This window comes from Protopterus annectens, chromosome 2.part0 (assembly GCF_019279795.1).
Source record: "Protopterus annectens isolate FY-2018-M chromosome 2.part0, PAN1.0, whole genome shotgun sequence".
Taxonomy (NCBI): Eukaryota; Metazoa; Chordata; order Ceratodontiformes; family Protopteridae; genus Protopterus; species Protopterus annectens.
In genome coordinates, this window is record NC_056728.1 from 191,294,801 (window position 1) to 191,311,654 (window position 16,854).

The window sequence follows — 16,854 nt, forward strand, 5'->3', positions numbered from 1 at the left end:
TTTTGGTGAAACTCTTGAGTAAATCCTTTTTTGCACAGTGCAAGCCCCCTGCACCCCTATTCCGCCCTAACTTAAATATATTGACTTTGAGGTTGCACAACAGTGAGAAAAAGGGAATTCTTCAGTGTCATTTTCATTGAAACCACAAACACTGAAAATGCCACTGATCTGCTGAGAGGCTCCCTGCGTTTTCGTCCGTCTGAATTACTCTGATATTGTTCTAACTGTGTTGCTCCACCTAACACGATCCTCTTTCCACTATTTTCCTTGACTACCTTTCAAAACCTGACTTAACACTGTTCTATTGTTTTCTGTTATATTGTGGACCGTTATTTAAAAAGACAAGTATTTGTTTTAAAGAATGGCACTGTGTAGGCATTAGGGGGTTGGCATATTAGTTAATGTGTTTATTTGACAGACACAAGGTACAGAGTTTCATTCTCTCCTTTGAGGGAAGTTGGTTATGCTTAAAATGCCCCACAAAGGCAGCTAGCTTAGTATTTGCCTATGAACTTATAATAAAACCTCATGCCTGGCTTCAGCTAATGCTTTATTTACTCAACACTGGCCTTTTTGTTTTGCCATTTAGGTTTCATACTTATGATCTCATCAGTAGCAGCCTGCATTTAATTGCTGGAACCTGTGTTCTGAGAGACTGCCTTCCAGACTATCTGCAGATGTACAGAGCTGAGTATATATTTTTTGGTTATAGAGTTTAATTGTTGCTTAGATCTCTGTTGAAACTGTTGTCTCACTGTTCTGAGAGACTGATCTGCAAATATACAGAGCTGAGTATATATTTTTTTGGTTTATGTAATGTTAATGTTAATGTAAGTTAAATATAACCAGTATTAAATTGATAAGGTGGTAGCTGAGGTACTGCTGCTTAGGGTAGGGGGTTAACTTGAGTGGTAAATACTACTCTAAGTTGGAGTTTTTAACTCCAGGCTGGATGCAAGATTTAATCCTTACATTATTTTCACTTGTTCATTGTTATATGTATATAGTTTTGACATCCACAATATATTTTGTACACTCATTGTCACTACAAACAAAATTGAATCCTATACAAAATCCCATAAGAGATTCAATAAATACAGCTATATTTAAAGGTTAAAAAAAAAAAAAAAAAGGCATTTCATGAAAACACTTTTGGTGAAACTCTTGAGTAAATCCTTTTTTGCACAGTGCAAGCCCCCTGCACCCCTATTCCGCCCTAACTTAAATATATTGACTTTGAGGTTGCACAACAGTGAGAAAAAGGGAATTCTTCAGTGTCATTTTCATTGAAACCACAAACACTGAAAATGCCACTGATCTGCTGAGAGGCTCCCTGCGTTTTCGTCCGTCTGAATTACTCTGATATTGTTCTAACTGTGTTGCTCCACCTAACACGATCCTCTTTCCACTATTTTCCTTGACTACCTTTCAAAACCTGACTTAACAATGTTCTATTGTTTTCTGTTATATTGTGGACCGTTATTTAAAAAGACAAGGATTTGTTTTAAAGAATGGCACTGTGTAGGCATTAGGGGGTTGGCATATTAGTTAATGTGTTTATTTGACAGACACAAGGTACAGAGTTTCATTCTCTCCTTTGAGGGAAGTTGGTTATGCTTAAAATGCCCCACAAAGGCAGCTAGCTTAGTATTTGCCTATGAACTTATAATAAAACCTCATGCCTGGCTTCAGCTAATGCTTTATTTACTCAACACTGGCCTTTTTGTTTTGCCATTTAGGTTTCATACTTATGATCTCATCAGTAGCAGCCTGCATTTAATTGCTGGAACCTGTGTTCTGAGAGACTGCCTTCCAGACTATCTGCAGATGTACAGAGCTGAGTATATATATTTTTTGGTTATAGAGTTTAATTGTTGCTTAGATCTCTGTTGAAACTGTTGTCTCACTGTTCTGAGAGACTGATCTGCAAATATACAGAGCTGAGTATATATTTTTTTGGTTTTAAAGTTTGTACTGTTAGTTGTTGCTTAGATCTCTGTTGAAACCGTTTTGTCCCACCCATCCTCCCTATTTTTGGTTTGTAGTTTAAATTTGGTGGCTTTTTTAGTTGACTGCCCCACTGCAAATTTGATCTGGGACACTCCCCCAGTCCCATCTCTTTACCACATTCTACCTAATAAACTCTTTCTGCACTTGCCTTTAGTCCTTTTTAATTTAATTGCATTTTTTAAACTGTGTTTAGTCTAATATTGCTACATACTCAAGTGTGCTAGCTTGCACTGCATGTGAATTGTTTTACTACTGTTTTTGCTACTTTTCTGTAAAAAAAAAAAAAAAAAAAAAAAAAAAAAACTGTAAGCCTATTTCCTACTTTTCCTGTAACTAGTGTTCCAGATACAGATTTGCTGTATCCAGGACTGTATGTAAGCTTCTGAACCCCCAAGCCTTTCTGTGTTGGAGGGAAACCTTCTAGCTTATCAGTGGGAGTGGTAAGCACTAGGTAACCTGTCTACCACATAAGGAGTGGCTCTGGGCCGAAAATTGTAGTTATTGGCCGTTTGGGCAATCTCTCTTCCATCTCTCTCAACTTTCTGATTTGAAAGCCTGCATTTGCACTTGTTTCTGTCCTGCAACTCTAGTGCAGTTACAGTTTCTTAGTTTTAGCACTTAAATTTGCTAATTCATGCTCAGCACTTGTTCAGAACTTGTAAGCACTAAATAAGCTACTAATTACTATAGCACTCAATCTTCCTCATTACCTAGAGGAAAACAGTTTTTGTACTTACTTTTCTCACTTGCTTAGAGAAAAAAAGCTCTTGTACTCACTTTCCTCACTTATCTAGAGGAAAATAGTTTTTTATTCAGGCATGTCCAAGGGTCAGCTCCCAGTGTTCTCTCCTGTCTATCTGATGAATCTGGGCATCTTGAGGCAATGTAGAAATTGCCTCATGTACATAGATAACCCTCTCCTCCTACCACCCAACACTACAACCTGTGAGAGATGCACTTATCTAGCCAAACTGTAGGTAAAGCTCTCTCCAACCAAGACTGAACTTGACAGTCATGAAGAGAAGGTAAACATTTGCACCACGCCACACTCATCATAGTCTCACTAAATCTACACCACCAAAATCCACACATAGTAACACAAAAACATTCGTGGAGGCTCTCAATAATAAACTGTCTAAGCAACCTAAGCAACAGAGACCTCCAAAGCAGAAACGCAAGCAACCACCATCCCCCAACTCAACCCAAATGACACACAGCCCACAGACTCGGTGTGCCACTCAACCACAGCCAATAAGGCAAAATAACGTACCCAACACACTAGTCATAGGTGACTCTATAGTCAGGCACACTCATGTCCCACTCACCAGGCTAAACAAGGAAAAGGTTACTGTCAGCTGCCTGTCTGGTGCCAGGATCCACCACATAACCCACGCACTTGGGTCACTCCACAACAAGTACAAATATGACTGTCATTGTCCATGTTGATGTGAATGACCTGAGACGTACCTCCCTGGACAACATGAAAAGAGATATGGAAGAGCTCTCCGATCTTGTAGCCCAGGCAGGCATGATCCTAGCCCTGAGTAGCATTCTGCCATCGCCCAGAATACCGCAGTACAAGGACAAAATGATTGACTTCAATAATTGGCTAAGCTTCTGGTGTTATTCTAAGGGGATCCAGTATCTGTCTGCTTGGGATGACATGGTCGACAGACCACAATGCTTTGCCACAGATGGCCTGCACCTGTCGCTCCTGGGATTCCGGATACTGGCTAAGGCTCTTGCTGCCCCTATAGTGCCTTTTTTAGGCAAGGTTCAAATAACAAACTGACCACCATAACAGGAACAGGCAAGCAAAAAATGAGGGTAATGCTACTCAATGTTAGAAGTCTAAATCTCAAAATGCACTCACTCGAGGCACTCCTTAAAATGGAGAACATCGATATCTGTGCAGTGACTGAGGCCTGGTTCAAAGCTCCAGAGACCACCCATGCACTACCAGGCTATAACTCATACCACACTTTTCAGCCATGTAACCTGGACCGAAACACCAAAGGCGGAGGTGTGTCCGTATTCATTAAGGATTTCCACACCTCCAGGCTAGTTGCTCAGCACAATGCATCTGAGGTTATCCAAGTGCAACTAACTCTGGGTAAAACTGCAATCCAAATTGTAGCTTGATCCCCACCATGCCCCAGGATTCCCAATCCACTTTTCTTGATGTACTGGAAAATATTAGGGTTCAACCAAACACCCTAATAATGGGTGATGTCAACTACCCCACCATTAACTGGAAAAACTTGTGTACCAACTCCTTAGTTAGCTCAACGCTTTCTGGAATTCATAAACTCCAATGCCCTGGATCAACTTATCCACACCCCCACCAGGGGCAACAATATCCTAGACCTAGTCATTACCAACATGAGTGACCGGTGCTGCACACCTGAAGTCAACTCCTCGTTGGTCCGATCCAACCATAAGCTAATCACCATTGATATCCACATCCTGCCCCCACCCCCCATTAAGGAAACCACAGTAAAAATTTCTCCAAAGCCAACTTCATGCTTCTTAAGACAGAAGTGGTGAACTTCATGACACCCATGCAGATGGACAATACAGTTACAACTGCTGAATCCTACATAAATACACTCTATAAGCACTTACACAAGTGCATGGATCGTGCTATCCCAAACAGAGCCAAAACACTATCCTCCAAAAAAAGAAAGCCAATCTGGTGATCCCCTGCCATAAACAAACTGTACAACAGAAGGAAGAAACTATTGCAAAAGAGAGTAAAATCCCATGAGTGGAGGAGCTCCCTGGTCAGCCTCAGTAAGAAGCTGAGGTCCCTTATAAGATCCTCCAAAGCTAGCTACGAAAACAAAATCACCACTAATTCCAAGGACAACCACAAAGCATTCTATAGCTATGTCAAGAATCTTGATGGTAACACCCAGATCTGCTCTGAGTTACAGCACAAAGGCACGAAAATTGCAGAACGAACTGATATTGCCAACATCCTGTCAGATAGGTTCAGTGCTGACTTTACCCCCCTCACCCCCTAAAGGGTCCATATCTATACAGGAAGAATGCAGAGTCCCTGTAATCACAACTATGCAGATAAAAGCTGCACACTCTAAAGCCAAAAACACAGCATCCATGGTACCACACAACATCCCAGGCTGCGTTTTACACGAACTTCAGAACGAACTGGCTCCCCACTTAAGAACCATGCTCAATAATAGCCCACTGAATGGCGCACAGCAACAGTTATTCCACTCCACAAAGGGGGAGCCACCACTGATCCCGGGAACTATTGACCTATTAGCCTGATGAGCCTGGTCTGCAAGGCTATGGAACGTATCATCATGGAATTCATAAACAAAGACATTGGTAACCTCCAAACACTGGATCCCACCCAATTTGGGTTTGTGAAAGGCAGATCATGCCTCCTGAACCTGATTGACTTTTTTGAGGCAGTCACCAAAGCCGTAGATGAGGATAAGCTGGTTCACACAGCCTATCTTGACCTCGCCAAGGCTTTCAACACCATCCCCCATTCTGGAATTATAGCTAAACTCACCAAACTAGGTATAAATTCCTACGTCACAAGATGGGTTGCCAACTGGCTCACTGACAGAACCCACACTGTAAAAGCTGCAAACTCCAAACTGACCTCAAAGCAGTGACAAGTGGAGTACCACAGGGTTCCGTCCTGGGACCTCTCCTATTTGGTATCTACTTCTCTGAAGTACAGGCTAACACAGAAGACCTCTGGCTAATGAAGTTCGCAGATGACTGCAAACTGGGAGGCATAGTAAAGTCCCCAAATGATGTGGACATCCTACAGGAGGGCCTCACTAAGACAGATGCCTGGTGTCAGAGCCATGGCCTCAAGCTCAATGCCAAAAATTGCAGTGTCCTCCCCTTTGGTAAAAACTCTGTACCCATGAACTACCACATAGGCAGGAATCTACTTAACACCAAATGCGTGATAAGAGACCTTGGGAGCCAGGTGGACAGTAGTCTCTCCTTTGATAGTCACATCACCACAGTAGTCAGGAAGTCCTTCTACATGGCACACCTCATCATAAAAGGGTTCTCATCCAGGAAAAAAGAGGTCATTGTTCTCCTCTACTTGACTCTCATTAGACCCATTATAGAGTACAACGCCCCTTTTGGAATGTACCTCACAAGACATCTGCAGCAGCTGGAAAGGCCACAGAAGTACCTCACAGAGGATTACTGGCCTCAAACAAATGCCCTACACTGACCGCCTCAAACTCAAGCTTTACTCCATAGCATATCCCCTACTCCGAGGTGATCTCTGCCTAATATATAAAGCAATGTCAAACCCAGAGCTGTTGGACATGCTACACCTAAAGAAATCCCAATCCCTCCGAGCTAGACGCTCTAGGGACCTAAACCTTGTCACCACAATAAACAGGACATGCTGGAGGGATAGATTCCTGTCCTAGAGACTTCCCATACTCTGGAACAGGCTACCCATCTATGTCAAGCAAAGTTCTTCATTAGCACTGTTCAAGAAAAATCTTGATGAGTGAATGGGAAATAGGAAATACACCCCGGGGATCACTTCTGTGTCTCTGCTCGACAGTGGCACAGGAAAATAACTTTCTTGGGTGGCGTAAGCCAGGAAACCTTGTTGGCTAGGCTTACGTAGGCCCTTGGTCCGATAGCCTAGTACCTCCCTATGAACCTATGTCAGCTCTGAGTAAGCCAAGTATCACCCACACGTAAATGTAGATTATTGTGAAAACACAAGTAAAACTTAACCTGCTTGCAAGCAAACAAACAAAAACTTTTATGACCATTTCTTTTTGTTTCACTCTTTTCATTTGCTTGCTTGTTTTGATTTTTATCTACAACATTGTAATTTTACAGAAAGTGAATGTTTTGTATATGCTTATGAAATATTTTGGATAAGTTACGTTTAATGTTCTATATTTAGATATGCGCTACATTACTTGTATTACAAGTACAGTAAATCAGCACTCCATATGTTCATTTTTAATAAACTGATGTCAACATTCAACTGACAGTGTCTTTCAAGAAAAAGAAATAATAACATATTAACATTGGTGAAGTAGGTTTTAAAAAATGTAAATACAAACAAATAATATAAGCCATCTATAGAGATAAAAAATGGATGCTTTGTTTGTGGAAACTTCTGCATAGCAGAGTAGTTCAGAAAAGTTATTCACTTTTTCATATGTTATAGAAATGCTGTAATACAAGTTCTTATGTCAGGGTTTGGAAAGAGGCTGAAAACATTAGATAGCATCTTCATAGTCATTTCTATGCTTGTTTCCCAGAGCTGTTTATTTAGTGTGATACACGGAAACCCATCAGCACTTCTCAGTGAAGAAGATTAACAAATACAGGCTGAACCTGATTCAACAGACTTTTGCGGAATGAGATGTCCTTGTTATTGCTGACAGCCCATTCGTTGTGAGCATGTTTTGCTGTTTCAACAGCATGCATCACTTCTGTATGATAATGGAATATCTTGAAGGTACGTGTCCCTGGCTCAGCAGGGAGTCTACGCTGAAGAAGCTAAGTATAAGGTACAGCATGAATATTAGACAGTATTACTGTAACCACTGGTGTGTTTGCAAGGTAAGTTGAACAGCTGTGAAAAAAATCAATACAAAAAGGAAAAGCAAATGACTACTGCATTTTACATACCAGATTACAGAGATCTGCTGTTTGTTTTACTATCAGTGGTTAATGCTACAAAAAAAAATTCCCCTTCGGAATCCAGAAGCTACTTACAAAAGGCAGTGCTTTCTGAGGAATGGTTTTATGTAAATGTAGCATACAAAGTATAAGACGGAATAGTCTGTCTTCTTCCACTCCATCCCTTTTGATTTGCAACTTTAAAACAGCAGACACATCTTCACTGTTCTAAAGCATCTGTCATTCCTTTCCACTTTTGCAGTCTGGCCTGGCTAAACATGTTTTAGTTTTCCTAAATGGTCAAGCTGATGCTGACTGCCATGACCCATGAGGGACTGTACCTCTTTCAAATTAAAATAAAGCAGTATGGGATACAAACTCCCTTGCAAACTTGTTTCAGGATATTACTGTTTAGGGCTATAAGTTGTGCAGCAAACCTTTGACGTTTAAGCATGTACTGGGTTTGAACCTACAGTCAGGGCAATGTTAATTAAAAACCCTGTTTTAACCACATCCCACAGTCCTTTCACATAATCCATTCCAGGTTCCTGCTGTTTATTCCGCAAAGTGGTGTTTTTTCATGTCAGATTTACCCCAGTGCTGTTAGAAGTTTCCTTCCAAGATGCATATTCCTAACCTTTGCTGTTGCATCGATCTCTCTACTGCATGACCACTTGCATTCTAATGTATTAAGACTGTATTCTCTTGGTTTCAGCTTAAACAGTCCTAGTTAACCAAGTATTTCTATGCATATTGTACATCTGTCAATAAAGGTGATTATATGACCTACCATGAGACGTTACTATGGTATCACTATAGCTACCACTGGGCATTATTACTACACATAAATGTACTCCATTTGCAGAAGATGTTCCTAAATGTTACTCAACAGCACTGTCTACAACAGTAACACATAACATATACTTTGTCTCTAGTGCTGTACTGTGCTGTGGGTCTGGCTATTACTGGACACTATGCATGGCTGAAGTGCCTTTGTAAGTTATTACTGATTCACACCCTACAAATTCTGTGCACCATTTATGCTTGACATGATTGGGATTCGGGTTGGCGATTCCTGATGTCAGTCCATACAGAAATACAAGAGGTGCTTAGCTAACATTACATCAGGCATTTTAATCTAGCAAAAGCAGAGAGTGGTATGTTGTAGTTTTTACATTTTACTAACAAGTCAGCCTACATCGGTGCTAATAAAAATGTGCTAAATACAACATTCTGCTATTTCGTATCAATCATGGTTGTGAATTTTCCTTGTTTGGATCATTTCTGCATTGAGAATTACACACTAGGGTTTCCAGTTTGATCAAAAATTATAATATTCGATATCTCAGAGTACAGGTTTTTCTGGATTAGTCTACAGCAGTGATTAAAAGAAAGATACAGACCTGTCTACATTTATTGTGGAGTCATAGGTTTTTCAACTGTTGAATCCCCTAAACTAATTTTGCAGTAACATTTCTACAGATTTGTGAGTCATTCCCAAGAGGTTATATGTTTGTGAGTGTGATAAATGTTTATTACATACCATTATGGAACAAAGTTTTTGCTAATGTGTCGTTGAGCTAAATATATGAAAGATGCAGTTCATCTATAGATGCCATCAACCACTGTGGACAAAAGCATGCAGTACAGTTCTAGAGAAGATCATCAAATCCACAGGAAAGGCACTTCGCTGATCCCCTGTCACCGATGCATTGAACAATACATACAACTATAAAGCAGGACAAAATTACAGAAACAATTTTAACCTTAAAGGGAGAGTGTCAAAGATGCAGCTTCCTGGACACTTGATTTTTTTTTTCTTAACCAAGGGATACTTTATATGGTATGCAGTTGACCTGTGTCACTGAATCTGTACTTTTCTCTTTTATTTTTCTGCTATTTGACTTGTTTTACTTCAGGAGCGTCACGCTCGCAGTTTTGCTAGGTAATACAGCCCACAGTGTGATGTCATTGTGCACGCCTCTTCCCCACCCTCAGGTCTTTAGTTATTACCCTTTTTGACATTTCCCAGAATTGCTTTCATTCCCTAGGAAAGCAAAAGCCAAGGCTGCTTTAGTTCCGATCACATCTGACTCACAAGTCTGTTTAGTAAACTGAATAACTTCACTATCATTAACGGTACGGTCGAAACTCTTTCCTAAAATCAAGCTTTAGCACTTTGATTTGATTGAGCGCATGATTTTGTCTGTATGTAACAGCTGATACATTTTTAAAGGAAACCAATTACAGCAGTTTAGCGCTTCGTATGTGAGCTGTAGCAACTTTGCTACATTTTAGAAGGTAACATGATTTTTTTTTCCTCCTGGGTCAATAGTTCAGAATGGGAGCGAGCTTCATGATTTAACACTGTAGCAGCCGCACTATAACAGTGTAGCTTTGCTACATTTTAAAAGGAAACAATATTTTTGTTCTCACGGGGCAATATTTGAGAACCAAAGTGCATTAGTGATCGATGAGTGAATCGTAGCAGGTGCTTGTTACAGATGTAGCACAAAGTTGCTACAGTTTAAAAGGAGTCGAGATTTTTTTTTCAGGGCAAGACTTGAGAAATGAAGTGTTTTAGTGTTCCCTGTATGGCATGAATTATTGCTACTGTTTGAAAGGAGCTGATATTTATTTCTTCTTTTTCCCCCAGAACAGGGCTTCTAAATTGAACCTCTTTAGCTCTCAGTATGTGGCATAAACTGCAGCAGCTGCACGCAGTTGATGCAGTTTAAAAGGCATGACTTTTTTAATCTAAGGACTGCAGAAAGAACTGAAGCACATCAGAGTATGGACGACATTCTGTTTGATGTACAACGTACAGAAGAATGAAAAGCAGTAGGTAGGCAGTACGCAGTTAATAAGAAAGAGCCCCGTGTTTCATGTGTACAAGCATAAAAGTCTATACACATAATTTTTACTTGAGCGGGACAAAATGATAGAAAACACTAGCTTGTTGTATTTGCAGCTATTAATAAAGCACAGTGAATAGATCTTGCAAATACAAAAAAAAATTGAAAAACTGTCTTTGGCTTCTTCAGTGGCTGAAACTACGAAACGAGAGAGAGGTTTCCATTTTGGCTAGGGTTAATGGTGATCAGTTGCTTTTATTGAAGTTTTGAATGAGGCTGAGAAGACTAACTGGAATCTGAGGCAGATGTCATGGGAAATCCTGGAGAACATCTTTAAAAAAGGTGGAGCTGAAACTACAGCAAGTCTAAGACATTCTCCTAAGCAAGTGGAGTCGAACAACTGACAAGAGAAGCAAACAAAATGGAATGCACATCACTCTTCACAAAATCAGCTCCAAATTGGAGGGGGAAAAATTAAATAAAAAGAGGATCAAAATCACAGCATGCAGAAGAAAGAAGTGATCCAGAAGGGTGTTTACCAAATAATGGAGACCAGTTGAGTTGAGATTGTGTACCGATTGTGTACCGACCTCAAAAAAGAAGAGTCAGCAAACAGTACCTCAAAAACAGAGATATGGACTTGCCAGCAATTTTTATTTTATTTTTTAAACACCTTTCTTTATTGAATTATCACTTGTGACATTGCCAAACTTACATAAAGTAATCAAATCATATTAAGTTCACATCTACAAACATTATACAATATATATATTGTTATATAGAATACAATCAAACCAATACTGCATAAATTATTCAGTTCCTGCCTTCTCTTAAACCCCATTCCTCCTCCAAGACATTTTTCTGCATGCAGTGTTTACACAAATTTCCATTTTTTCCTATACGATTTACTCCTACTCCTTTTCTAAAGATCCAACTTCCTGTTCGTTTATCTTCGTTATGATATTCACTACTTTAAGTATGGCTGGCTGGTTTGACTTTGATTTCCATTTTGTAGTAATTATTTTTTGGCAACCTCAAGAAGTAAACTTAACAAGGCCTTACTGTGTCTAAGCAATGCAGATCCTGTATCCCAGTTCAAAAAAATCATGTCCTTAACTACACTCACCCAGTATTCATGACAGAGGACAAGGAATTTTAAAAATATGCCAATGCAATTCCATTTTAAGATTTTTAATCTTTTTTCTAAAGATTCAAAAGGAAATTTCAGCTTTGCAAAAACAGTTTTTGTATGTTCCCACCCACAGAGCGAGTTTAGCAGACTCCATTCTTTCCAAGGAAGATGTATGAAGCTGCCTATTCCATTAAATATGTTTTAAATGTATTATACAGTCAACTCTCTGTAATAAATTTATTATTACTTTTAACTTGGAGTGATTCTACGTGTGCCATTTAATCCCAGAGGGGGTTAATACAGAAAATGACCTGAACTATGCTTAGTACAAATAGCAAATGTTACTGGATACCTGTAGGGGTGGCGATTATTACTAGCACAAACTACAACTATGAAAGTTCTAAAGTAAATGAAATGTGAAATACAATTTCCATTTGTCCTTTTACAAATTTTGGTGCATAAATTAATATTTTAAAAGAATTTGCAAACAATCTCAATTATTATCTTTCCTGTTTTATGTTTTTATGGCATTTGCTTTTATCTTTCCTGTACACTTTATCAAATGGTTCTCAATGTGCAAATTAATAATTCAGACAATCAGTATCCAATTCACACACTGTCATCAGTCTAGTGGGCAAGTAGTAAGAACTAAGAAGGACTGGTATTTTGCAATTCAACTTGTCCAACCTACTCCCAATCCCAGATGCTCTCACTCCCTCCCAGTGTCAAGCTCACTTTTGCACAGCTCTTCCTAAATTCCACTCACTGCTCCTATCCACCCCACAACTCTACTAGTACCACCTCTTTTTTATCTTTATTTCTCTATGCTATTCATATTACTCCCTACACACCCTTCAAACCTGCAGAAGCTCAGCAACCAAAATGTCATAGCTAGGCCCGCTGTAAAAAAAAAAAAAAAAAAAAAAAGTGTCTTTTGAGAACTGTGATGGTCAACAGTTATGGACAGATTCCTTAAATTGTCTCTGAAATGCATAAACGTAATACATATTAAAGCACAAAGACACATACACACACACACATCCTTAAAAAAAAAAAAAAGAGCGAGAACAGATGGCTATATAGCAATAAACAAACATTCCAAGTGGCTCATTAAATCTAAACAGAAAAAAGCAAGAATACTGATATTATGGAAGTTAGACCATTTATAGTCTCTGCTATTTATGAAACCTCCTGCTATGTCAAGCAACTCACATGACACTCCTCTTTCCAGAAGCAGCAGCATTACTCCTCCTGAATCACAGGTGCAACTCTTTGACAAAGATGCCTTTCTAGTAGCCCAGCATATATTTTTGCAGAGATACCATGTTAACCCCTATAAATGGAAGCTTCTCATCCTCCCTTCTGAAAATAGAAACCATGACCACAGCCTGGGAACCACAGGCACTAATCCAGTCTTCCATACGAGAGAGAAACAGCAACATGTAACCATGATAGTCCATGTCCACCCTCTGAATTACTAGTTGATTTCATCCACTTCTGCAGAAGCGTTTTCACACTGAAATTGTAAACTGCCACAGTAACCTTGTCTGCCAAGATGGATTTAATTGTACCATCTGTTTCTGCTAATCAATGGAATGCACTGTCAGAAACCAAGGCCCTTCTGTAGTTTGAACACATCCATGTGGGGAGCAACTGAAACTTTGTGTTACTGCACTCACAGCGCTGCCTCTGCACTTGGGTTTATTGCCCATCATTCCTTCAAGTCCACTGGCAACTGTGGGGGAGTACCTATGTTTATTAGAGACCTCATTATTTACAATAAATTACTCACAAGGTGAACCCGATCTCTTGCTGCTCCTGCTGCATACAGAGATAAAGCCCCAACTGTGGCCCAGCTGACCTGGGTTCCAGTAACGGCTCAGTCAACTGACAGAGAGGCAAGTAAGGATGGACGTTAATGTGGCAAGGCAGCTCTATGTGAATCTCTTGCAATGATCTCTGGTGGAGGCTGGGGATATCAAAATTATAGGTATGGTCCAAAGGGAGGAATTGGGTGGGGAAAAAGCTGAGCTGCTACAGAGGCAGCCCAAAATGCTGCACATTCCCACTGCAAGCCAGTCCTCTGTTGCTACCACAGTTACCTTACCTTTGGGGGGGGGGGTCAAAAATGAAACCTCCCACATGGCTCCTCTTGTTCTCTCTTCCCTGACCCTCTTAAAATCATTATGGATCATGATCATAAGCAAACATTACATCCACTGACCCTGACAACACGCCAAGCTGCCTCCTTGTCAGTGCCAACTATGGCCTATTTCTGCTCCTTAACCTTTTTAACCTTAGCTGCTCCACAAGTTGCATACCTGATGCTTGGAAAAGAGCCACAGTGATTCCATGCAAGAGTGGCGCAAGTCTTACAAGTCTCAAATGCAAAGATATGGAGCACATCATTTCTCAGCAGGTTGACCTAAACGAAAGATATTTTCCAGTTGTGGATCATATACCAATCTAGTTATTCTTTATTTTTATTTTTCTAAAGTTACAGAAGTGGTAGACAATGGATGTTCTCTGCATACTACCTCCTTCAACCTGGTTAAACCATTTGATACAAGCCCTCACAAAAGGTATTACCAATAAGCTTTTAAAAGCTTAAGTTTTTTTAAGAGTTCAGACCTTAAACACTACTAACTGAATAGCCAAATGACTAACTAATAGAACCATGCTAGTGAAAAATTGCTGCCGATTCCACTGGTTACATTTTTTGCATTCAGAGGAATCTCACAAGGACCTGTACTAGACCCTCTTCTCTGTGGCACTTAATTCACATAGGTTCATAGGATGATACTAGGCTTTTGGCCCAAAGGCCCTTATAAGCTTAGCCAAGAATTTCACCCATGTTCACACAATGTCAGCAACTGTTTTTCCTGTTCTGCAGGGACACAGATGGGATTCCAAGGGTATATTTTCTGGTTCCCACAGAGCTGTCCAGGTTCCTCTTAGAGAGGGCTAGTGAGGTACTCTGCTTGACATGGAGAGGGAGTCTATTTCACAGATGGGGGAGTCGTTGGGACACAAATCTATCCCACCAACAAGTTCTATTAATTTCACAGGCCAGAATAATGTCTTGTGTATAGGTTGCACGAGTGGAGTTTGACTTATAAACATGCAGCAACTCCATCAAGGTTGAGTCTGAGATGGCCTTTTATGCCAGACACAGGTCACCTCTGAGCAGTCTGTAAGACACTGATTAGAGGGACAGGGCTTTTAGCCTATCGGTATAGAACAGGTGTTGAGACCCTGGATTTTCCTGATCAGGAACCTCTGTGGTCTCTCCAACTGCTGCATGTGCTTGGCAAGGTACATGCCGAAGGGGGCATTGTACTTGATAATAGATCTGATAAGGAAGGAGTGCAGGGATGTTATGACGACCTTGTTCCTGGATGAAATACCCTTACTTATGAGGTGGGCCACGTAGAAAGCCTTCCGTACAATGGAGGCAATGTGGCTGTCAAAAGTCAGGTTGCTATTAACCTAGGTGCCCAAGTCCCTCACGACTGATTGCGTGCTTAGTACGTTGTTACCAATGTGATAATTAGTGGGGACGCCATTTTTCCCAAAGGGGATAATGATGCATTTCTTGACATTCAGTTTGTGGCCATGCATCTGGCACCAGATATACAATAAAACATACCAAGTTAGTGATTTGCTGAGGATTGTAAAATGGGTGCCACTCTTTGCTTGCCCACTGACAACTCCAACAGGGACTAGACAACACCAACACACCGAGTAATGACAATGACCTCAAACTATAAGCTAAAGAATGCACTGCACTTCTAGCTATGAAACAAAAATTTGACACCTATCACACAAGTGACACACAGCTCCAACCTGATAGAGATCTTAGCACCCATGTTGACATTTCACTGTCACCTGACCACCAAACTTCCACTATAGTTTGAAAAAAACTTCTCCAAAACCATGCCCTCTAGCTAGAATGAAGTTTTGATCCCATTATATTCGTATCACATTAGACCAGTCATTAGCTAATAAGAGCTCCTTCAATTTGTCCAACTCTACTACTGAATATGAGAGACTCCAAAAGCTCCTAACCAAAAAGGTCAAAGGGCTTTAAGTCACTCACTCACAGGAGAGACAAGCAGCCCTCTTTGTATTCCTGCTCTTTCTCCTATTGATCCTCTATGGTGACTTTTTCTGGGTGCTCATGCCATGAAAAGGCCCAATCCTATTAAACTTCCTCTACTTCTGTAAAACCAAAGGCTTCTCGAACATTTACACCAAGGAACTTAATCAGATGGCAGGATGCAGTCCTAGCTCAACAGACCACCCATCAGTGGAATAAGCTTCTCCCATATGCCAAACTAAGTAGTACTCTAGCCACTTTCAAAATAAAACTTGACAACTGGACTGACAACCCTGACTTCGTCCTAAGAATACCCTGTATGGTCTTCCAGAACAAAGGGGGGGGGGCACACTTCTGATTTACTTAACAATGGGAGCATTTAGCAGGGCTCTTAATAGTTTTGGTGACATGATCCTAATCATGGCAGAGGGCACCAGATTCAGGAGTTCTTTACGTGTTCCTACCATGAAATACAAAGAATCATGAAGACACTTGCTATAATCATTGTAAAAAGACCCAGAACTCATTCACAGTCATTGTGTCGCTCAATCACAACCTGGCAGCTTAATACACTGCCACGCAAATGCTACTTGTTGAGCTCAAGGTTAGTTTTATGCTTCTCGCTATTAGTAAAAGCAGAATGATATGCCATGACCCACAGTATTTCAGAATTGTGACATACAAATGTATCAATACATGGTTTACATAAATTAACACATACTACATGAAGGTGTACACTTGCAGCTTACAGTCGATACATCTACAGCAGTACAAAAACTGAAAACGCTGTTAATTCCTGAAACAAAACTGCTAGTGTTATAGCAAAAATGACAGATGAATGACGCTTAGGATACAGACTTGCTGCATGAACGTAGCGACAATAACATCCAAACAGAAAAATGCAGAATTTGGTTATTTGTTCTCTATACTTTGACTGTGTTAAAAATTCTTCAGGTAAAACGGTGACAACTGCCAGCACAAGAAGTCACTCTTAAACGGACAAGAATATAAACATCGTCACCTAACAAATAGCTTCACTCAGATGACATATTTATGTCAAATATTTTCAGACACAAGAATATAATAGCGGGGATTTG

At 40.2% G+C, this 16,854-nt stretch overlaps 1 long non-coding RNA gene across 1 annotated transcript in view; it reads left to right on the forward strand.

Moving 5' to 3' along the window:
* Window positions 1-612: 612 nt before the first annotated feature.
* The window catches only part of LOC122793015, a 60,691-nt gene continuing 44,449 nt past the window's right edge, over window positions 613-16,854 (forward strand). The window contains exons 1-2 of the long non-coding RNA XR_006363442.1: window positions 613-691; window positions 7,308-7,507. This is a non-coding gene — a long non-coding RNA (uncharacterized LOC122793015). The remainder of the gene's footprint in view (window positions 692-7,307; window positions 7,508-16,854) is intronic.